The 25,194-nt window shown below is 32.7% G+C and overlaps 1 protein-coding gene across 5 annotated transcripts in view; it reads left to right on the forward strand.

Annotated features, from left to right (window-relative positions):
• Lrp1b (LDL receptor related protein 1B) overlaps positions 1-25,194 on the forward strand; it is a 1,866,674-nt gene that overhangs the window by 163,363 nt on the left and 1,678,117 nt on the right. The window lies entirely within an intron of this gene.

Below are 25,194 nucleotides of genomic sequence, written 5' to 3' on the forward strand. Positions count from 1 at the left end.
TTAAAGTAAAAAAAAAGTGTACTAAAATTTGATTTTGTGCTAACTCAAAAGATTAGCTCTAAAATTTTTATGTATAAACACTTAGTTTAAGTTTCCTGATAAAAAAAGAAGCCCAAATTACTTATATCTCCTAATCTCTACAATTTCCTGATATTCTTAATATGTGATCATTTGTCCCTAACACAAAAGAAAATTTTAAAAGATCTACTTAGAGCTATTCTACATTAATAGTACAAAATTGCTCCTGAAACTTCTTATCAAATCTATAGTCCTTTCATTAGTCAGAAAAAAATTTTTAACTTGTTAGAATTGTAATCAATTTAGGTGAAATATATTCTGCATACAATGATTATATTTTAGATAATTCCAATTTTTGGTTAGTTGATGTTTTCTGCAAGGTAGAAAAATATTGGCAATGTCAATTAATTGAATGATAATAATAAGATATTACACAAGTTGATATGCTACCATATAAAAATTGATATCCAGATTCAGATTCATAACATGATTTATGGGAAAATAATACTACTTATTTGTTGTATTATACAAACATAATCTCTAACTGGATTAATTATATTTTTAGAAAAAGATGATTCCTTAGCAAAGAAAATACAAATTTTCTGCTTCCAGTTTTTGAAAAGAATTTGACATTTTCATTACAAATTGTACTGAAATCCTAAGAAATTTCTTGAAGTTATTCTTTGAGTTTATCTAAAGACAAAATTGTAGTCATATTACCAATTCTAAACAAGAATACAAAATAGTACTCTGGTTATAGTTACAGTTGTGGCATAAAATTACAGTCTTTAATCTCTTCATCTTTACATTAAAAAATGTTTATTGCCCAATATTTACATTACCAAATCCCAAAACTTTAGACTAATTTACTGTTTGTCTAAATACAAAGCTATTTCAAACTCATTTAATTATTCATCATCTTAGTATTTTTAACAAATCAAAGGTCATTTATTACCTGTTATGGCCATAATCCACCTTTCAGTTGTAAAACTATTATCTAATATTTGAATTATTCCAAGCTTTGAAGTAGATTTTTCATCCTTCTAGTTTGTTAATGTCTGCCTGAAAAGTGGATTATTCACTCATATTTAAATTGATAATTTGTGCAAATGGTAAATTCTATTTTCAACTATTTTCCCAAGGAAAACATGACATTGATTTTCAACAAAACATCAATATGTAAAGGCAACATAATAGAGATTGAATGTATTTTTATGCCATACATTATGAAGTTGATTCTTAGTGTGCAACAGGTGGTCTGCTTTAGCTTTGTGGCCAATATTTACGTGATAAAGTATTTATGTATCCCAAATCACAATAATAGTCTCTAATTTGGATGGTACAGCGTGTTTTGAAATGAAGCATTCCATAACTGTGAAGATGCTTTCAATAATACAATGTCTTCAGCTTGTGCTTTCACATTTATGACTTTACCAATAACAAGACCTAATAAAAATATTAAACAAAACTATCACAACATGAGAATATCTTCGATTGACCTAATGGGAATGGAAACTCAGCCATTTAAATATATAATTTTTAGCTATTTTCCTGATTGTAGTGTTTGTTACTTTTTGTTTAGATCTGTCATTTTCATATAGCTGTTCTGAGCCATAATTATAATATGTATTTTCTACCATAATGTAATTGACTTTATTTCCTTTTCTTGTTTTCTTCAAAAATCTTACCATCATCCAACTTTTAACACTCATCAAATGCCAGGTGGTCATAAAATCTCTTATATTAAAAGATGAGGCTCCATATCTTAGCTGAGGTGAATAATGCTGCAATAAACATAATTATGCTGATACTTTAGTATGCCCTTGTTTGTGATCATTTAGGTAAATGCCCAGAAGTGGGATTGCTGGGTCGTAGGGGAGCTCTTTGTGTGCTCTATGTGTCTAAGGAACCTCCACACTGCTTTCCAGAGAGGTTGAACAAGTTTACACTCCCACTAACAGTGCTGTAACGTTCCCCTGGGGGCACATCCCCTCCAGCATCTGTTGTTACTGGATTTCTTGATCATAGCCATTCTAACTGGGGTGAGGTGTAATCTCAATGTTGTTTTGATTTACATTTCTTTTATGGCTAGAGAAGTTGAACATTTCTTCATGTGTCTATTGGCCACTCTTATTGCCTCTTGTTAAGTCTTTAGTCATCTTATTAATCGGGCAGTTATTTCTTTGAGTATTTGTTTTGGGGGGATTTAATTTTTTGAGTTCCAGATATATTTTAGACATCAGACATTTGTCCTTTGTATGGTTAGTGAAGATCTTCTCCCAATCCGAGGGCTTTCTATTGATCTTGCTTGCTATGTCTTTTTCATTCAGAAGCTCTGCAGTTTAATGGAATCTAATCTGTCCAACCTTTCTTTGATTTGTTGTGTTTCTGGGTCTTTATTAAGATAATTTCTGCCTGTGCCAAGGAGCCCAACAGTTTCTCCCATTCCTTCCTGTAATGTTTTCAGGTTGTCTGAATTGACTTCTAGGTCTTTGATCCATTTGGAGTTGATTCTGGTGCAGGGTGATATATAAAGGTCTAGCTTTAGTTTTCTACAGGTGTTTAACCAGTTATGCCAGCATCATTTACTGAAGAGGCTGTCTTTCTTACATTCTATTTTTTTAGCTTCCTTATAAAAGATTATGCCTATAGGTTCATTTTTGGGGTCTTAGGTTCTATTCCATTGGTCCTCAGGTCTGTTCTTGTGCCGTTACCAAGCTGTTTGATTACTATGTCTTTGTCATAGAGTTGGAAGTTTGGTGTTGATATTCTTTCAGCACAGTTCTTTCTGCTAAGGATTGTTTTTGCTAATCATAGTGGGACTTTATGCTTTCATCAGAAAGAATGGCAACATCCCATTTATTAGAAAATGGAAAGAATTGGGAAAAAATCATATTAAATGAATTAAGCCAGACCCAAAGAAATAAAAGTCCCTTGTTTTCCTTTATAATGCAATAATTAGTATACATTTAGGATAATTTTATCAGATAAGCAGAAAAGCTCAAAAGCTATTTACATATGACCATGTAAGATAATGCTAAGAGAAATGAACCCCAAGCTATGGACACAAGGGGTTTTTCTTTGTTGTTGTTGTTTTAAATGTACTATGTGATCTTTTGTTTGTTTTGTATGTTCTTCCCCCATCATATATCCCCTGTTGTCACTGTAATTAATTTTGGTACCCTGCATCTTGTGTATACATTTATCTAATTTGTTGAGAGGAAGGCGAATAACAATATGCTGAAATAAGCACACATGATGATCCATTACAACAATGAGATTCACAAGACACTACATTGGAAATGAATTTTACACCTTGGAGAGAGGTCAAGGAGTGGGGAAGTGAGGGCAGGAAGGGATGGCAGGAGAAAAACAAAGGAGGGAGTAACAGTGCTTAACAAGAAATGTTACTCATAACCTTACTCATGTAACTATAACCCCTTCGTACAGCATATTTACAATGTTTTTGAAGATGGGGCTAAAACAATAACAATTTTTAATGTTTTTCTATTGTGAAAATACTGTACAGAGGGGTTACAATTACATGAGCAATGTAATGAGAACATTTCTTATCAAGCATTGTTGCCTCCTCCTTTGTTTTTCCCCTACTATCCCTGACCTTGCATCATCTCCATGACTAAACTCCCCTTCCCCCGCCCCAGTCTAAATTGTAAAGTTCCTTTTTTGACTTAGCATGTTATATATTTCATTGTGGCAATGGGTCCACCTGTATCCCTATTTAAACAACTTGTTTTTTCCCTTCCCTTCCCTTTGTAATGGGATGTTGCCATTCTTTCTGATGAAAGCATAAAGTCCCACTATATATATATCCTGAATAGCAAAAACAATCCTTAGCAGAAAGAACTGTGCTGAAAGAATATCAACACCAAACTTCCAACTCTATGGCAAAGAGATAGTAATCAAACAAATTATACCAACACACAATTATACCACAAATTATACCAACATCAAATACAGTGAAAACAGGGGTTATACCGTGGGGGAGGGACATACAAAGCAACAAAGAAATCACCTTATAAATAAATTAGAAACAATAGCAAGAAAGAAAAAAAACACTTGTGTCCTTATCTTGGGGTTCATTAAGCCTAGTATCATCTTATCCGACCTTTTCTGCTTATCTCAGACAAATACTTGTTATGCCTCCTTCAGAAAGAATGACATTGACCCATTTGTTAGGAAGTGGAAAGACTTGGAAAAAATTATATTAAGTGTGTCAGGCCCAAAGAAACATAGGTCCCATGGTTTCCCTTATTGCAGTAACAACGATGTTTTGTTTCTCCTTTTCATATCAGAGTAGGAGAAATTAATTACACAAAGTTGATCTCTAAGATGAAGAGATTCTGTTTAACATTCTTGTTTTAAAATATACTAATGATATCATAAAGCAGAACATAGACAAAAGAGTAAAATCCAACTACAAGACACTATGTAAAGAACAAATTTTACAACTTTGGGGTGGGGAAGGAGGAGTAGGGGAGGTGGGGAGGGAAGGGATGGTAGGGGAAAACAAAGGAGGAGGTAACAATGCTGGATAGGAAATGTACTCATTACCTTACTGATGTAACTAACCCCTCTGTAGAGTATCAAAAGAAAAAAATGAAAATCACATCAGAATTAACACTCTTCAGATAATGATCTTTGTTTTTTGTGTTTCTGTGTGTGTGTGTGTGTGTGTGTGTGTGTGTGTGTGTGTTTTGGTCAGTCTTGGGGCTTGAACTCTGGACTTGGGCGTTGTCCCTGTGCTCTTCAGCTCAAGGCAAGCGCTCTACCACTTGAGCCACTTCCAGTTTTCTAGTGGTTTTTATTGGAGATAAAAGTCTCACAGACTTTCCTGCTCAGGCTGGCTTTGAACCTCGTTCCTCATATCTCAGCCTCCTGAGTAGCTAGGATTACAGGTGTGAGCTACCTGTGCCCAGCAATGAGCTTTGTAATCACTATTACTTTCTAAGTTTGGAGGCATGGCTTACACTTCTGATGCAATTTTTTTTTTCTCTTCCCTTTCAGTATGCTCTACCAAAGCTATTTCTGAATCATAGTTATTATCCCAGTAACAAAACAACCCAGGAATGGGGAAAAAAATTAGTGAAATGGAAGTTTCTTTTCTAGGTCAATCAAATACAAATGAATGTTATGTTCCTCAAAATAGAAATGAAAGAACTTTGAGTAATTGAAAAGAAATATCCAAAATGATGAGGAAATTACAATGGAAACAATGTGAATATGAATCTAAATTTTAAAAAGGGAATGCTATATTCTTGGGTACAAGAGAAATATGGGAAGAACATTAGCTTTTTATGATGTTTGAATCTACTATGACAAAGGTGGTTTTACCTATGCTGTGTCCAAACATCTAAACCTGAAAAGTGGACAACAGAATTACATGAAGAAGGTTTTCCTAGCAATACTAGTTAAGTTAAAGGCAGCATTGCCTTATTACTTTGGCTTTTGTTCAGTAAAATAGATTCCTATCAGTGAATATTGAAGCATTTATCTTTGTAGAGTAGTTTTCTCAGATAAATTGCTAAGTTTCCATACTCTTCTAATTGTGGAATTCTCTAGCTAGTCACAAACTTTCATTAGTCAATTTAGGTAAGATTTTTTTCCCCCCATCATGGGCCTGAACTCTGGACCTGGGTGCTGTACCTCAATTCTTCAGCTCAAGGCTAGTACTCTACCACATGAGCCAGTGCCACTTCTGGCTTTTTCTGTTTATGTGATGCTGAGGACTCAAACCCAGGACCTCATGCATGCAAAGCAAACACTCTACCACTAAGCCACCTTCCCAGCCCAAGTCAAGATTTTTAAAAGATAGAAATACCTTGACCCATTTAGATATATGTGTGTATATATATATATATATATATATATATATATACTTAATTTATTTATCATTGTTATTTAAATATTCTGTTTATGACAATATTTTCTAAAGAGAAATGAAATAAGATCCTTCAGAAAATGCCCTCAGTAGATGAATGGATCAAGAAAATGTAGTATATATACACAATGGAATTCTAAGCCTCCATCAGAAAGAATGACATTTCCCCATTTGTTAGGAAATGGAAAGGCTTGGAAAAAAATTATATGAAGTGAAGTAAGCCAGGCCCAACGAAACATAGGTTCCATGGTTTCCTTTATTTGCAATAACTAATATATGTCAGAGAAGCAGAAACGGTCAGATAAGTTGATGTTAGGTGAAATGAACTCCAAGATAAGGATTCAAATTTTTTTTTCTTTTTTGCTAGTGTTTGTAACATTTTTATAAGATGATTTCTTTGTTTCTTTGTATATATCTCCCCCATAGCATAATCTGTGTTTTCACTGTATTTGATGTTGGTATAATTTGTGGAGGGGAAGGGAAAAAACAAATTGTTTAAATAAGGATACAGGTGGACCCACTGCAACACTGAGATGTACAAGACATTATGTCGAAAAACATATCATACATAATGGCAAGGGAAGGAATGGGAAAAACAAAGAGGACGTAACAATGCTTGATAAGAAATGTACTCATTACCTCGCTCATTTAATTGTAACCCTTCTGTATGGTATTTTCACAATTAAAAAAAGAAAATTATGCAGTGACTCTTTGCTGTCATTTTCAAGACTGTAATCTGTTGGTTTTCCAGTTTTCTTTTATTTTAATATTTGATTAATTGAAATAAAGCTTTTTTTCAATTTTCTTTTCTTGTAAAGATGCTGTACAGAGGGGTTACAATTACATCAATAGGGTGATGAGTACATGTCTTGTTGAGCATTGTTACTCTCACCTTTGTTTCTCTTCTACTATCTCCTCCCTCCCCCACCTCCTGTTTACCAGTAGAAACTGACTTACCAGTAGAAAAAAATCAAAACAGTCCTTCTGTTCTTCTTCATATTTGTTAATCTTGTCCTACTTTATCTTAATGTAAGGAAAAAATATAAAAATATTAGCATTCACAAGTTTTTGCTTAATAAAATATTATATATAATATAATAAAATGATATAATAAGTGAACATAATTCATGCATAATTCTGAAACAAGGTAGAACTATGAAAGTGGTGGAAACCTTTTATTATATGACACTTTCATAATTATTTTACCCAGTCTAATCTCAATAAATATTTTGTGATATATGGAGTGTTTTATAATATATGCTAAATCATTGTCTTTCTTGTTGGCTCTGAATGTTTTCAGAACACCTGTGATGAACCTGCCTTGGAAATGTCAAATAAAATTCCTTTAAAAGTATTTTCTTTAGTATGAATAGATTAAACAAAGAAGCTTATTGACATATATACATATATGCATAAAACCTTCTTTAAATTCACTCCCTTTATTTTTCATTTGCAAGAATGTATAATAAGTTTTGGGAAATAGGTCATGGGGATAGAGCACTTATGTAGCAAGTACAAGACAGTGAGTTCAAGTCCAACTGTGGCAAAGAAAAAGAAAAAGAAACCAAGCAGCTACATTAGAAGACAATGTAAGATTGAAAAGTGATTGGGTAGCTGGATGAGAGTAGCATTTGTCTGTAATTCTAGCTCCTCACAAGTTGAAGATCTAAGTATCACATTTTGAAAGCAGCCTTAGTGGTTAACTCTCTTATCACCAACTAACCAGCAAAATTCCACAATTTGAGATATGGCTTAAGCGGTAGAACATTAGCTTTGAGCACAAAATCTCCCCCTGCCTGAATTCAAGCCTGAGGGGACCATGACTCTTCTCTTTGTCTCTGTCTCTGTCTCTGTCTCTGTCTCTGTCTCTGTCTCTGTCTCTGTCTCTGTCTCTGTCTCTGTCTCTGTCTCTGTCTCTCTCTCTCTCTCTCTCTCTCTCTCTCTCTCTCTCTCTCACACACACACACACATACACATACACAGATTAGTTAAGTGTTCTACCAGCTCTAACTTTATAACATAACTAAAAAAAATGTAGACAGCCTTCTATATCCATGGAACAGAATACACATCCCTCAGTTCAATACACTAACAATGTATTTAGGAAAAACATGCATCAGTGCTGAAATAGTGCACACATTTTTCTTGTTATTATTACTTAAATGACACAATATAACAGCCATTTACTTATCATTTATATCATATTTGGTATTATGAGTAAGTTAGAAATTTGGTAAAGCTTACAAAAAGGTGTTCATAATGTTTTATGCAAACATTACATTATTTTATATGAGACTTGATTATCCACAGATTTGTTATCTATAGGGGAGCCTGAAGTAATCCTGTATTGATGTTGAGGTATGACTAGATAAGTTTATTTTTTAGCAAATTCTTAAACTCTTCAAGTTATTCACTCACTGTGTGTACAGCCTTATCTGACTTTTGAGAAAATTGTGAATTTCTCTAGAATTATATTGAGAATATTACACCAATATACTATTGTAATATAAAATGATTCCACAGATTGCTTGCTTCTCCTTGTAAAATCCAATATAACTTACTAAAATTGATGAGCAAAATCACATTGGAATTTTTAGTAATTGGTAACATTCCCCAATGACCCAATTAAGCAAAGAAATTCTGTTTTGTGAACTGTAATTTTAGAAAAGAAAAAAGTCTACTCATTACAATTTAAAAATTGAAACTTATTAAATTGAAAAGAATCAACTGAGATGAGAAAATTAATATAAGTTGATAACATACCAAAATCATTTTGCTTTAGTGTTATTTAGAAGTTATTTTCTTATATTGTGTTAGAATATTACAATTCAAAATGCATAGTGCATTAATTGTTCTTTTCCTCCAATATGTGTGTATGTGTACTAGAACAAATAAGAATTATTAAACAAAGAAATAGTCACATTTTGAATTTTTATTAATGACTCAAGAGCTTAAAAAATAGTAATTCTAAATTAAAATTTTATATAAGAAGTTTTATTATCTTAAGGCCATACATTATTATTTAGTATTCTAAAAAAATTAAGGTAGCAAGCATTTCAGCATATAAATAAACACAACAGATTTATAACCACAAATAATGTGTGGACTTTTATGGAATATCGACTGTATTATATCCGGACTCACATGTAAATTCTTCAAAAACCTTGACCTATGGAAACTATAGTTTTCTTAGATTAAGGTCTTAGTAATTAAATGCTTCAGAGATTGTCTAATGGCTTCAGAAACCTAATAAGGCTTTACATTCTTCATTGCTGAATCTGCACAGGATAACCCTGACTCACTATAGTTTAATGCGTGGTCACTCCTAGGCATCAAACACAATGAGTGTTCATGAAGAGAAGTAGAAGAAATCAGCCACCTACCCCACAGCTTTAAAAGTAGGCCAACTAACTATGTTAATGCACTACAGCTACAGTGTCCCCAAGACACTAAAATGGGAGAAAGGAATAAAAAGAATTAGAGCGTGCTACCCTATGGTCTCTTCTCCTTCAATACATTTATATGGTCTATTCTGTGGCTTTGCCTGGGTTAGGGCCTTCTGAATATTGAGACAGCTGCAGAGTCTTAAAAGGTAATGATGCCCTCATCTTTCCATTGAGGAAGAGTTTTATGCTCATTTAGCAGAGAACGAAGTGAGGGGAGGGATGATGGAGGGGAGAGAAAAAACAAAACAAAACAAAACAACAACTTTAAAACTCTCAAATAAATTCGTGTGACCAAAGGGGAAAATGTGAAAACACAACCACACATGGAAAAGTTCTATTTCTTTAGAAAGCAAATGAAGATGTATTAGTTTGAATAATGTCAATACCATAATACAATGCCACGTTGGTCAAACCTTTTCAACAAGTGATCAGCATCAATCATAATAGTTCATGTATTAGTGAAATTCAAGAAGTAATTGAAAGTAAATAAATGAAAAATTGGGCTCTGTCTATGCCACTCTTCACTAATTTAATTCTGCTAGGTGGTACCTGATGGCGCAGAGCACACAATACCCTGGCACAGTGCATTAGCCTGCAACTCTGCAATATGAGGTGTGATGCAATGTAAAATAAAATGAAAAGAAATATTGCTAAGTACCAGAACTTTTGATATTCAGTAAGTATAAAGGGGAAAATTATGGAAAGTCTGGGAAGTGCAAAACTAAGTAATCAGAATTTATTTACAGATCATATCTTCACTCTGGTGACACTAGCAAAGCTACCATCATTAATAGTCAGAGCTTAGTGTGTGTCATTTCAAATGGCGTTGGTTGGGAAATTGGAACACTAGTTGTCAAGTGAGATGTCACATTTATTTTCTTTTGAAGATTACTGATACGGTTTGAGTTTATTTATTCATGGAATAAACGAATAGTGCAACAGTTTATTTTTTCAGTGGGATATTTTTGAATGTGAGTCTTCCTGTAGCTTTGCTACAAAATGTGTGTTTATATTTAAATATATTATCTTGATAATTTATTGATGCTACTCAGACATCAGACTAGTTTCTCCCTCTTAACTTTAACATCAAGTCATTTTATTTATTTATTTTTATTTCTTTGCTATGATTGCTATTAAACCCAGGTTCTTGTATATGTTAGGCATGTTGCTCTACAGTGAGCTGAATCTCAGGTGCTACCAGTGAAGTCCTAAGCTCTAAGAACTAGTAGTATTTTTCTGTTAATGCATTCTTTTCTGAAAACTACCAATTTGGTGACTATTTTGAATATTATATATGAAATTACTTATGATGAACAATTTAAATCCTCATAAATCACATTTTGAGTTGTTCATTGACTTCCAAACTTTGTGGAAAACTTTATGAACTGCAAGAAAACGGTTAAACAATGACATTTTCTGTACTGTCATTCCTACTATAGCATGTCATGAGTTTTCTAGTTATCACACTAGATGATATCTATAGTTATCACAATAGATAATCTGAAGTCTTTGATTAAAGATTCCATTTGTAATCACAGTAGAGACAGGAAAATTGCATTATATTTGAAAGTAGAGTCCCTCAGTCAGACTCCTAAGTATAAAGGGAATAACTTATTCCAGAAACATTCATCTTAATAATATGTATTGAATTACTATAGAACAGATTGAGTAAATGTTAACTAGGGCCTAACCAATTTTTGCTTTTTCATGACATGACTGAAAGTCCACATACCCAGGAAGTGCATCCATGGAAGTATAGGAAATGATTATGTATGGAATACTTTAGATAATAGACCATAGCTAGATGATAGATTGATATTTAGACAAATGACACATAGCTAGATGATAGACAAATAACCTCTGAGTATTGCTTGAAAATTTGGAGAGATTAAGGAAATTTGTAAGGGTTAAAAAGCCTTTTGAAAGTAAAGCATATTCATCTATGCTATCATATCTAAAGGAACACCCCTTACACAATTAATACATGAAAATTTAAAAAATAGCGATATGGACATATGTGGCACATTCTAAAGAAGAGATGTAGGGGGAAATTTGATCATACATCTGACATGATGATATGTTTCAATTTTAATAATTTTCACAGAAAATAATTGAAGTTTCCTGTGGGAAAGACTACCACACAAATAGGTTTTAGAAGAACAATCTGAAATGTGAATCACTGGTTGTGTTTAGATGTGTGCCTACCCAAAATGCAACATTGAATCATCTATTTGTAATATTTGAGAGCTATATAGCAGTATGTATGTAAAGTATTACATAAGTATTATTCTTTTTTGGACCAGACATTTTTACATGACTTTGTTCATTTACAAAGTACACATTCAACTTATTTTGCAAGTCAAATTGAAAAGTCAAGCTAGAATGTGAACTCCAAAGAGAGCATTATTTCTTAATTATTTTTGTTGCCTCAATAATAAAACTGTCATCGACAATTTGGGGAATCTGAATAAATGTAATTTTGAAGAAATGTGTATAAAAGCTACATGGGTGGGAGTGTGTAGGCCAATGTTCAGGTTTGAAATCATGGTCCAGGTATTTTTTCCTTGGCACTTTGCTTCTAGTCTAGCATTCAACCACTGAGCAACAGATCCACTCTCAGCATTTTGGTGAAGATGAAAAAAAACCCAAAAAACTAATGGACATTTTTTTGCCCTGGCTGGCTTTGAACCAAATTCCTCATATCTCAGCCTCCTGAGTAGCTAGGACTATAGGCATGAGCTACTAGTGTATGAAAACAAAAACCTGCTTTTATAAACTCCCTTCTTATCTTGTTTGTGAGAGGGTTCTTCTCTTATTTGTTTTGTGCACACATATAGACACATGGTATTTGTCTGAACAAAACCAGAGCTTACATGTTCTTGTCAAACCACTCCAAGTTTATATCACATGTACTTGTCAACCAATAAAGATTAAAAATGAAAGAGGTGACATTGATGGAGATTCATTATACACACAAATTGATTTGCTGAATTGAAACCCATGTGCACTTGCTTAAAGAGAATAAATAAACACATTCATATTTTTAAGCTTATAAATATAGTTTCTTAAGGCTGTTTCTTGTTTTTTATTTGGAAATCATATCTATATCATGAGGAATGAATAAATACATTTTATTAAAATCATTCATGGAACTTAAAAGAAAAAAGTATACTAAATTAGCTCAGTATTAAGATTACTTTAACAAATTTCTTTCATATTAAATTCTTATTAGAGTTAGAAATGAATCTCATTTGAACTGTTTGTAAGTCAGTTACATGCATTGCTAACCATTATATACAATGTAAAGTTTTCGAAGGTATAAATAGCCTGAGGAGAAATACTTTATAATGTTATCTGAAATGTATACATTTTACTAGTCCCAGGCTTGAAGTTAAGGCCTAGGCACTGGCCCTGAGGTTTTTTTTTCCTCACAGCTAGTGCTCTACCACTTGAGCCATTGCTCTACTTCCAGCTTTTTGATAAGAGTCTCATGGATTTTCCTGCTCAGACCTACTTCAAACCTCTATCCTCTATTTTTTGAGTAATTAGAAAAACAGAAATGAGCCACCAGCATCTGGAGCAACAATCACCTATGTTTTTATACTATGTGAATGCTGTGCATACATCACTAATCTATCAGTGTAGTACTGAGGCTTAAACTAAGGGTGTTGTCTATAACAGGCTTCCTTGCTTGGCTTGTGCAGAATCACTTAAGCCACACCTACAGACAGGCCTTTTCTTGGTTATTTTGGAGATGAGGACTGTGATTTTTTTTTTCTGCCCAGGCAGACTTAGGAATGTAATCATCTAGATCTTAACTTCTTGTGTCACTAGGATTACATTTCTATGTCACAAGTGCCCAATCATTAGGTACATATGTATATACATGCTACTTCATATATTAGTAGTAAAAAATACTTACCATAATCAGAAAAAATATTCTTTTTTATCATATTTGCATTATGGGTCCTTTAATAATTTTAAGATTGATTCAAGGACTAAATGCTTTATATGACACCAATATGAAATAAAATCAGAATTAATTTCCTATAGAAATGTTGAAAATTAAACATTCTATGCAAGTGGATCTACATTTTTTGTTTCCAGATAGAATGTTAAGAACTGATGTCTAAATAACTCAGGTTTTCACTCATAGACTAAATATTTCACAGGTGTGATTAATTGTAGGCAGAAATTTCTGCACCTGCATTTACCTGCTTGTGGATTCAATTAGTCACCAATGTGTTGGGTTTTTTTTTTTGAGGATATAGAGCTTGAAAATGAAAGTTGGAAATGTCTACTTCTGACATAGAAATAAAAAGAGTCACTCTCGTAAATACTGAGTAGATTATATAATGTAAAATCTCTTTTGAATATTTTCTGCAATATGAAAGAGCTATAGGGATTTATATTATATATAGTATATATATTGTGTATATATATTATATATACACAAGAAAAGTTCTATCAAACAATTATGTCCTCAATCTTAATCAAATGAACCTGTACATTTCAAAAATAATCACGAAAGAAAAATACTCAATTCAGTGAACACTCTTAAGTAATCCAGGTGACTATCATATGGATTCATAAAAAGTTACACTTCTGAACTCTTTGAAAATAATATGTAATTGGAGATTGATGGTCACTAACACAGTAACTCGTATCATACTATTCAGATAAAATCCAAAAAGGTTGATATTGTTCAAAAAGTAATGTACTCTTTTTTCCTGAATTTTATCACTGTAACCACTCTGGTCATCAACTTTACAATAACAAAACTGCATGAAAAAGCAACCAAAAACTCCTACTGCCATATTTTCCATCTTTAATTTAGCCATATTAATAAATCTAGCCCAATGATGATGACATTTAATAAGGAAGACAAGCACAGAAGGGATCAGTGATATCTTAAGAGAGAATAGCTCTGTTGATTGATTGGTATAAAGTGGTGAAGAATGATGGATTTCTATAATTTCTAGCCTTTGAAATGATTGGCATTTACAGATTGTCAGTTTCAAAGCAAGGAGTGTGTGTGAGAGTATGTGTGTGTGTGATTTATATATATATATATATATATCATATATACATATATATGTATATATATGATCTATAAAGGGAAGAAAGTACCGGCAGGAGAGTGTAAGAAAAAAGTAAGAATTTATATTTACAATAATAATGGGGGTTATGTGTTATATTCTTTTTAGTTACAATATGATTCTAGGTTTCACCATCTTTTACTGATGCCTCATGGGCTCTATCTGCACTATAAATCTCCATAGCCAGCCACTCGCTTATCAATTTTTAATGTTACCATCTATGAAATCCCTCTGGGTGCCTGCCTTTAATTACCAAACTAGAATGCAATCATAAAATGAATAGGAATTAAATTCAAAATTAAATAAAAGCAGGTCATCTACACATTATGAAAGGCTCTGTTATTGAAAAGCTAAGCTATTATCAAACTAAGAACAGATGGCCTAAAATAAAGGGTGCATCAAGGCAAGGATGTCCTTAGGAAAAAGTGTCTTTTATTGAGGAGACAAGGGACTTCCATAACAAAGAAGTTTTCTACTGATGTCTCCTTAAGGTGACATGTTTTTCTAGGGTATTTCATTCATTTTAAGAGTAGGCTCACTATTGAGCTTATTCCTAAGATTGTATGTGTGAAATATGAGTAGTAAAATGAATAAAGTTGACATCTGGCATGTTGCAAATTTGGATGCATGTTTTTTTCCCTGGAATTTTGACTTATATTGTTTAGTGCCACAAGGAATTAGGCAACTTAAACTTTCTAAATGGTAAGCAGTAACAAGTATAATTGTAAGTAATCGAAGAAATTTTGCTTTAGTGTTCCTAATGTGTTTGCTGCATAGAAACTTGACTCAAAAAATAGCAAAATCACAAAAAATATTTTAGTAACTTTTCTTAATCCATAAATTTATTTTTTGCTTTAGGTTATTTTAATTATAATAATAAGTATTATTGCCACAGACAGTGCCTATCATTTAACTGATATGTAAAATTAAAAATATATATTGGATATCATGCTATGTTTCAATACGCGCACATATTACATATTGTTGAAATCAGGGTAAAACTCTTTTCTCCAATCTCTTTCATTCCTTTTTAAGAAAACTTTCAAAATCCTTGCTTGTAGCTCTTGAAAATTACAAGAAAGTGTTATTATCTGTTGTCATCCTGCTGTACAATCGTATACCAAATATTTTATACAACTGTAACTTAATATACATTAATATACATTTCCACATCCCTATACCTCCCTTAACCACAGCTTAGGGAACCACTCTTTTATTCCCAACTTCTGTAAGATCATTTAAATTTTACATGTGAGAGAGATTACGTTAGTTTTTAATGTAATAGATGTCAATGTCTGATTAGATGAATTGAGGATTTTTTAAAAATATTCTCACTAATTGAGAGCTAAGTTTGGGAGAACAGAAATTGAGAAAACTGGAGAACAGTAAAAAAAAAAACATGTACATAAAATATTAGTCATTCAGCCAGACAGACCTTGTAAAAAATAAATATGTGAAGAGATAGCAATAATATGCCAACAAACACTGAATAAAATAATATTAACAGAATAAGTTCCAAGAATAAAGTGTCTGGAGTGGCCACTGTCATGAACAGTGACTTGTAGTTGATGCAATGATTGGCTCAGGTTCTTTGCTCTATTCACACTTTCCCTCCAAACTCTCCTCTTCCTCTTTTGAAGATAAAATTAGAATTTAAATTGTGAGAAATTTGCTATTGGTGATGAAGATTGAAAAGACACCATAAATGCAAAAATAAGTAATTGTATATATTGTGTTTTCTAATTGGCTTTATCTTATTATTTGTTGCTTTGATCATGCAATACATGACACAGTTACAGACATTAACACATTAAGCAGTGAGTTTTCCCAGAATAAACAACTGTCTAGCATGGACCTGAAAGTGTCTTTCATTTAACTTTAATTTTACTCATTAAACTAATTATTTTTTGTAACTAGGAATTGTGCTGTCACTCCAAAACACAGTAAGCACTCAGGCACAGATAAATGGCATGAATTAGGGAATATTAATATCCATATTTGCTGTATTACTGAGCTTTTGTTTCTCAAAATAGCTCTGTTGTTATTTTTATGCTGTGCTACATTCTTGGTAAAAAGGATAAAACTTAAAAATAAAAATACATTTTTATTTTAAATTTTATTGTATTTCACTTAAACCTGTATGAAAAATCAACTTTTATTTTTACTTTTAAAGTTTAAAAATGTGGTTTTTCGCTCTTAAGCATTTACTAGTTTTCAATCATGTAATTGACACTGATGAAACAGAGAATAATGCTACTATATTATAATGCTAATATTATGAAGTGCTAAATTAAATAATGAATTTAGTTTATTTTATAGAAGGTACAACACAAAACTGGAAAAACCAGTGCATTATTGGATAAGAGTCCCTGTAATATTTGAATTTAGTACTGATATAGTTAATGATACAGAAAAAGAAAGATATCAGATTCAGAAAGAAATTATACATGAAATAATAAGTTGAGTTTTCTGGTCATTGCTTTAAAACATCAACCTACCGAGAAAGATACAAGAGCTATGTCAAAAAACAAAGTTTACAATTTAGGCGTAGTGGGAGGGGGGGTGGTCAGTGTAGTTGTGGAGATGTGAGGGAAGGGAGGAGGCAACAATGCTTGATAAGAAATGTACTTATTACCTTGCTCATGTAACTGTAACCCTTCCTCTGTACAGTATTCTCACAATAAAAAACTTATTTAAAAACATAAAGAAATGAAAAACTTTAAAAAAACATTTGACTGGTATCAGAGCTTGAACTCAGGGTATTACATTTACTTGTCTTGGTAGATCTTTAGGTGCACTACTACTCAAGGTATGGCTCCAACCTTGTTTTTTGAAATCAGACTTTTTTTGCCAGAGCAAAAAGAGGATTATGGAGCCATAATCTTATCCCTCTGAGTATCTAGGATTATAACCATGAGCCATTTGCTCCTGGTGCACTTTGCACTCTTTAAGCATTAAAGTTACAAAAAGCCTTGGTCTAGCATCTAAATCTGCATTATTTTATATAGTAACATCCAACTGTCTGGGTCAGGATTAGGTAAAATACTGTTACAAAATATATCAAGACCAAAATTTTACCCTACTGAGTATATTGGGGAGTTGATCTAGTACTAGGACCTTAACTAGAACCTTCTCACTCTGGCATGGCTTTGTTGCTCGTGGCTGGCACTCTACCATTTGAGTTATGGCACTAGTCTTCCATTTCATGGGAAATTGGAAGTAGAGTCTTCTCAGGCTGGTTCAAACTGTGACCCTTTAGAACCTTTATAGACAACAGCCCAGGCTGACATGAAAAACTTTTTAACTGAATTGGGAGGATGCAGTGATGTAAGTGCACAAGATCTCAGAAGGTGAGGTTAAGGATAAGAACCCTGCAGGATAGAAAACAATGAAACAAGACAAAGAAGAATGAATGGGAAGAATTAAGGTCATGGTGAACCCAGGGTGAAAAATATAAGAACCCAACAGGGCTATGAGTTACAACTCATTAGAGGCTATGGTAAGAAAGAAAAGCTGGGTTAATATGGAAATCAACAGAAATTCTATAGGCTCCTAAAAAAGTTCATACAACTATTTGACCCTAAACTTGATACTGACTGTTGCCGTATGTAAATGAGGCAGGAATACCAGAGCCACTGCAGAGAGAAACAGATGACCATCATTTCATAGTGAGTGTGAGTCAGTTTTGAGATCATGTCCAAAAACAGCATCTATAAACTAAACATGGTAGTGCACCCATATAATCCCAGCACTCAGCTGCCTGAGGTAATACCATCAACATACCAAATTCTAGGCAATCATATTACATAGTTAGACCCTGCCATGATAAAAACATACATAAATAAATACATAAATTTTTAACTATTTAATGAAAAAATATAAATTATATTTTAACAATTGCTAACAAAAGTATTATATCTCAAAGAAACTAATAATTACAAAACTGTGTGGGGCACAGTGTCATATTTGTGATCCTAGAGATCACAGTAGTGGGGAGGTTGTGGTTTGAAGTCAGCTTTTGAAAAGTTTGTGAGACTACATTTCAACCAACAGATACCTTGCCACTGTGAGGCACACCTATTTTAGCAGCCATATGAAGAAAGTAAGAGGAGCATAGTCTAGATGTGCCTAGCATGGTCACAAAATCCTATTGAAAAAATAACAAAAGAGAAACACAGGTGTGTCTCAAGTGGTACAGCATCTGCCTACACAAAATCCAGGACCATCAAAGAAAGCAAAACAAAAAACCCACACACAGCACACCACAGCATTGCTGAAGAGGCCACTTGGCCATTGAGTGATACATGACATTAGTATTGTAGGTGAAAGGCAAACCTAAGCAATTGAAATGCTTTTTGCCTTGTTATCCACATATTGGGGGAATCAAATCTTAAATATCATTGATTATATTACTGTCATATAGCTTTTCTAGTCATATTATTTCTTGTAATTTTATAGATTGAAGTCTTATGTTTATGTCTTTAACCATTATAGGTCTTCAGTAAGATTGGATATAAGCATACACTTTCCTTCTACTGCAAATGCACATCCAGTTTTCCCAACAGTTTTATTTCCGACTCTCCTTGTGACAGAGTGTGTTCTTAGATTTTTTTTTGTCATTCACAACATAGATGAAATTGGGCAAAGTATTATTTGGTGAAATTAGTCACGTCACAATACCATACTGCAAGACTTCACTTACTAAAAGAGTTGAACTTTGAGAATCAGTGCTGAATAGGAAAGGTGGTAGTTTACCAGAGGTTCAGGACTGGGAGGATGGGATTTAAATGCCAAAAGATACAATGCCTCAATTAGAAGGAATACTTTAAAATGTGGTGAACATGATAAATAATAATTGGTTATACGTTCCAAAGTTGCTAAGAGAACATTCAAATGTTTACACAAAAAGTACATACAGTAATAGAAACATTTATTTATTTTTCCACATAAATCCTAATCCACTCATAAATCCTAGTATGACAATTTTTGGTAGTCTAGAGAAACACAAGTAAGCCAGACGTTGTATTAAAAAGAAAAATAAGAAAGAAACATGAGAAAAAAATATACAGTATGATTTTATTTCATGTTGAGTTGGAGAACACATTTCTAAAGTATTGAGATCAAAATATACAAAGCACTAGAAGGGCAGAGATAATTTCTCCCAGGGATTCATCATGAAAATTACAAAATATATTTATCATCTAGGAAAAGACAGTTGTGTAAAAAATGGACAAAGGCTTTTTGCTAGGATGTTGTTAGATCATCCACCAAGTCAAAGTGGTTGTACATTTTGTTAATATGTTACTGGAATAAAATAATGCTGCACTTTTAACACTGGATTATGTGGCTTACTGCCCAAATTTGTAGCTTTGATTACAAGGTGCAGGCTTAAGTAGTTTCTTGCTGATTTATGTCCTATACATTATAATTCATTGACTGACAGGATAAGAAACTGTATTTGTTAAGTGGACTGCAAAATACATATTTGTTCTTCTATTTTAATATTTTCCAAATGGAAGCCACAGTAAATATTTGTGTGTGTTTGTCCTGATATATATATATATATATATATATATATATATATATATACAAAATTTACCACATTGCAAATGAGACCAAGTGCAATTTTTCTTTATTCTTGTGGCAAGTAATTATAGATGAAGATATGAACTTATCTATGCAAGTAAACAACAAGTCTTATAAATACCATTTCTATATGTAGCAAGTCAGTTTGTATTAAATAGATGGCTAATGCATACACACATTCTATTTAAACAAGAAGTGTTAAGTATCATTCTTAAAACCTAGCTGAGAAAGCACTTTTAAATAAGGTCATATTGAAAGTTTGCAATATGTTACAGAAAGTTTCATCTTCTACCAGCAATTTAAATAGGTCAGTCCCCCAAATGAACATATAATATAAAAATTCTACCTATAAATGTTTTAAAATATATTTACTTAAATATAAGGATATTGTTACATAAATGTCTAGCTGCATATATATGTTACATGTATATATTATACATAAGTAGATGAGTAAATACTAAGAACTCAGCCAATATTATAATACTTGAGTTAACATAATTTTTCTATATTCATCCCAAACTGCTCTTGATTGTACTCCTCTAGCGAATGAAATAAAAATTTTAAGAGATGGAATTTTTATTACCAGTGATATTCTTATTTCTTTAAATATCTTCTTCCATTGATCTTTGTCACTGTGGCATTATAATCTATTTCTGTGTTTAATGAAGCATCTGTGGTTTATTGACTTAACCAGTAGTAACTAAAAACTTGACCTTGAGAAATGTGCTTACCTATAGCAAACATTAAGCCATACCTTTTGTGTGCAGTAGTATTCTCTGAGAAACAAAAATATAGATAAGTAGGAACAATACAAAGCAAATATCCCCAAGTGACAATGGCTAAAATTTTGTTCCACATGGAACAACTTTTACTAATTATGCAGTTTCAAGAGTTAAGAAGGACATAGAGATGGAAACTAAAGAAGTCCACTTTCAGAAGCACAACAAGACCAATTATGTCCCTGGAACATTTCAATGTTGAATAACAACTTGTCTGAGTTGTTAGCAAGAATATGAAGGCCTTTCAATACCTGGGCCAAAGTAAAAAGTACATCTTTCTACCTTTTGTATATAAGACATATATGCTTAGATGAACAAACCCAACAAGACTAGGAAGGAAATATTTGGGTGGCTTCTTCACTGAACATTCACAGATGGCTGTTATCTAACAGTGCTGAAGAATTCAAGCAGATCCATCAATGTGCAGATAGTATTTGTCCAAAAGTATACTTTAGATTTAGGAGGTGGGCATGCTACTGGGGTTTGAGTTCATGGTTTTGCACTCTTGCTCTGCTGTCTTCACTTACAGATGTCACTATATCATTTATGATACATCTACAGTCACAGCTTTATCTAGTTAATCTTATAAAAGATTTTTAGATGAGATTTATATATTATATAAATATAATATGTACACTTAATATATGTATATAAATGTACGGGAGATATTGTGTAATGAAAGGTTCATTTATTCCTATACCTTAGGACATGGAACATTAAGGAGCCAGACTCAAAAAAACAAGGCAAGCATTTGTTATTTTCCCTGAATTTTTAGATCTAATGACTCATTGACAAAATGATTACAACTTTAGGAAATTCATTTAAATTTAATTTGATCACATTACCTCTTCATTGGCTTATAATTATCTTCAAGTGATTTTATAAATAATTACTTCAAATGTTGCATTTTGCTATACATCATGAAGTAACTAAATTAAGAATTTAAATTATACTGCTTTAGTATTTATAGTTAATTATATTTTCACTTCATGAGAAGCTTTTAATTGGAATTTTGAGTTTAAATTTAATAATAAAAAGCTTAGCTTATTCAAGTTATTGTTGAAAGATCAATTCACTTTAACTATTAATTAAATGAAGTATTATACTTTTTCAGTTAATATGCTTTTAAATAGTCTTTTCTAAATAGTTTTGAACTCTAATAAGTTTTATATAATCATCTATATTCTTTAGGTTACTATAAAGATTTTTCTGGGTTTACCTTAAGGAATGGAATGTTATTTTAACCATAATGTTTCCTAAATTTATAGAGTACAATGTAAAATATTATCATGATGTAATTCTACTTAATAATACTATAATTCTACTAAATGGATAGAAACAGAGGATATGGAATTAAACATTTCTGATTTCTTAAAATTTAAGAAGCATTTAGAAACATTGGAAATTACAAGTAGTAGACAAATAGGAAAAGAGAAATTTAAAGGAAATTCTATGCCACTTAAACATTATCTGAATGTCAGAAATACTGGGGAACACCATAAGTACAATCAGCAGAAGTATGTATTTTAGAAAAGCCTTTTTGAGAACTTATTTTAGTTGGGAACAAAGTAAGTACTAACATAGTGGCTTCTTTTTTTAAATTTAATTTTAGTTTCAAGGTTATGTACAGAAGGATTACAGTTACATATATAAGGTAGTGAGCACATTTCTTGTTGAATGTTGTTACCCCTCCTTCATCTTTCTTCCACTTTCCTTCACCCCCAATTCTCTTCCCCAAGTTGTAAAATTCATTTCCAACAAATTGTCTAGTATGTATTGCTTTTACATTGGTTTGCCCTTTGTCCTTTGTCTCATCATTTTTTTTGCTTCCCTTCCCTTCCCTAATTCAGACAAACATATATAAAATGCACAGTCCCCAAATCAAATACAATGACAATAAGGAATAAACAATAGGAGAAAAAGAAAAGAATAAAAGAAATAATTTCACATAGTATATTAAAAACAGCTTGATATTAGCACAAGTGCAGGCCTGAAGACCAATGGAACAGAACTAAAGACCCAGAAATGAATCCACAGACCTATGACCACCTAATCTTCCATAAGGTAGACAAAAATAGGGTGGGAAAACAACTTCTTCAACAAATGGTGTTGTCAGAATTGGTTAAACAACTATAGAAAACTAAAGTTAGATGCTTATATATCACTCTACAGCAGAATCAATTACAAATGGATCAAAGACCTTGAGGTAAAAGCAGATACCCTGAAAACATTAAAAGAACGAATAGGAGAAACTGTAGGGCTCCTTGGCACACGTCAAAACTTTCTCAATAAAGAACCAAAGATAGAACAAATCAATCAAAGGTTGGACAAATGGGAGTTCATGAAACTGCAGAGCTAGTGTATGGCAAAGGACATACCTAGCAAGATCCGTAGAAAGCCCACATATTGGGAGAAGGTCTTCAGTAGCCAAACAAAAGACAAGGTCCTCATATGCAAAATATTAAATTCCCCAAAAACTAACCCTCAAAGAACCAACAACCCCATTAATAAGTGGGCTAAAGACTTAAAGAAGAACTTCTCTGAGGAGGAAATAAAAATGATCAATTAATACATGAAGAAATGCTTAACATCTCTGGCCATAAAAGAAATGTAAATCAAAGCAACACTGAGATTCCACCCCACCCCAGTTAGAATGACCATTATCAAGAAATCAAATGACAACAGATGCTGGAGGGGATGTGGCCAAAAGGGAACTCTATACATTATTGGTGGAAGCGTAAACTTGTTCAACCACTCTAAACATAGAGCTTCCCTAAGACCCAGCAATCCCACTTCTGTACATTACCCAAATGAACACAAATAAGGCCATACTGAAACTAACAGCACTACTACTTTGATTGCAGTATTATGGATGATAGCTAAGATATGTAACCAACCCAGATGCCCCTCAGTAGATGAATGGATCAAGTAAATGTCATATTTGTATATTGGAATTCTATGGTTCCATGAGAAAAAATACTGCCCCATTTGTAAGGGGAAAAAATCATATTACATGAAGTAAGCTAGACGCAAAGAAACATAGACTGCATGTTTTTCCTCATTTGTAGTAATTATTAGTATATGTCTACTATAGTTGTAACAGAGAATCACAATAGCTCAATTGCTATGTGCATATGACCATATAAGGTGATGGATGCTAAGGGCAATTAACTCTAAGACATAGTGGCTTCTTTATATTGTTTATATTTATTTTTATTTTTTATTTTGCTGGGTACAAAGCTTAAACTTAGGGTTTTCTACTCTTGCTTACAAGGCAATCACTATTGAGACACATGTCCAGCCCTAGGAAAAGTATAAAGGACACAAACTAGAGTCCATTTCTGTATCTTATTATAGAATGTGGTCATCTTGAAGTTTTGAATTGGTGGCTTAGGTGCATAATCATAAACTAGGATGTACTCTTGATCTGTCTTGCAAATGGCATTCTATCTTCTCTATTGAGCCTTATATTTTTATTTGCAGAACAAACATTCCCAAGGAACCTGTACACACAAGTTCCTGTGCCTCTCTTCTTCTATTTGCCACTTTTCAATTCAGGTTATATGTTGGTATATGTCTGGGTATACACCTATACGATTGTGTAGGACAGTGACTTTTGATAGAAATGTCTGTTTTGTTACACTTTTGTGCAGTTTGAAAAATCTCAGAGTAATTTTCTCTGAGTGCAACCAATAACTATTTTCCTTAGATGCAACTTGTTAACTTTAAAGCAAGTTTCAGAGATCTCCAGTATTGTGTGGATTAGTGTAGTAGCCAACAGCCACATCTGTCTATTGACAGCTACTTAAATGTACCTTTGCCAAGTTGGCATATTCTATTATTTTATTTTATTTTATTATTTATTTTGTCAGTTGTGGGGCTTGGACTCTGGGCCTGGGTGTTGTCCCTCAGCTCTTCAGTTCAAGGCTAGCACTCCACCTCTTTAGCCACAGTACCACTTCCAGCTTTTTTTTATTGTGAAAATACTGTACAGAGGGGTTACAATTACATGGGCAAGATAATGAGTACATTTCTTATCAAGCATTGTAGCCTCATCCTTTGTTTTCCCTTCCCATCCCTTCCCATTCTCCCCCCGCACCACTTCTAGCTTTTTCTGTTTATATGGTACGGAGGAATAGAACCCAGGGCCTCATGTATGTAAGGTAAGCACTCGAGCACTGAGCCACCTTCCAAGCCTTATTCTATTATTTTTAAATACAGAGCAAGTTTCATGAATTTAATACCAAGGTGAAGTTTTACATTACTTATATTTATCAGTTATTTTCTGGAATGATTAAATAGTGAATATATTATGTCAAATGTGATATATTTTAACATAATTTCACCTGCTTATTTTTTGTTCCCTC

This window comes from Dipodomys merriami, unplaced genomic scaffold, assembly GCF_024711535.1.
Source record: "Dipodomys merriami isolate MVZ:Mamm:240054 unplaced genomic scaffold, mDipMer1.0.p SCAF_1, whole genome shotgun sequence".
In the NCBI taxonomy this organism is placed as follows: Eukaryota; Metazoa; Chordata; class Mammalia; order Rodentia; family Heteromyidae; genus Dipodomys; species Dipodomys merriami.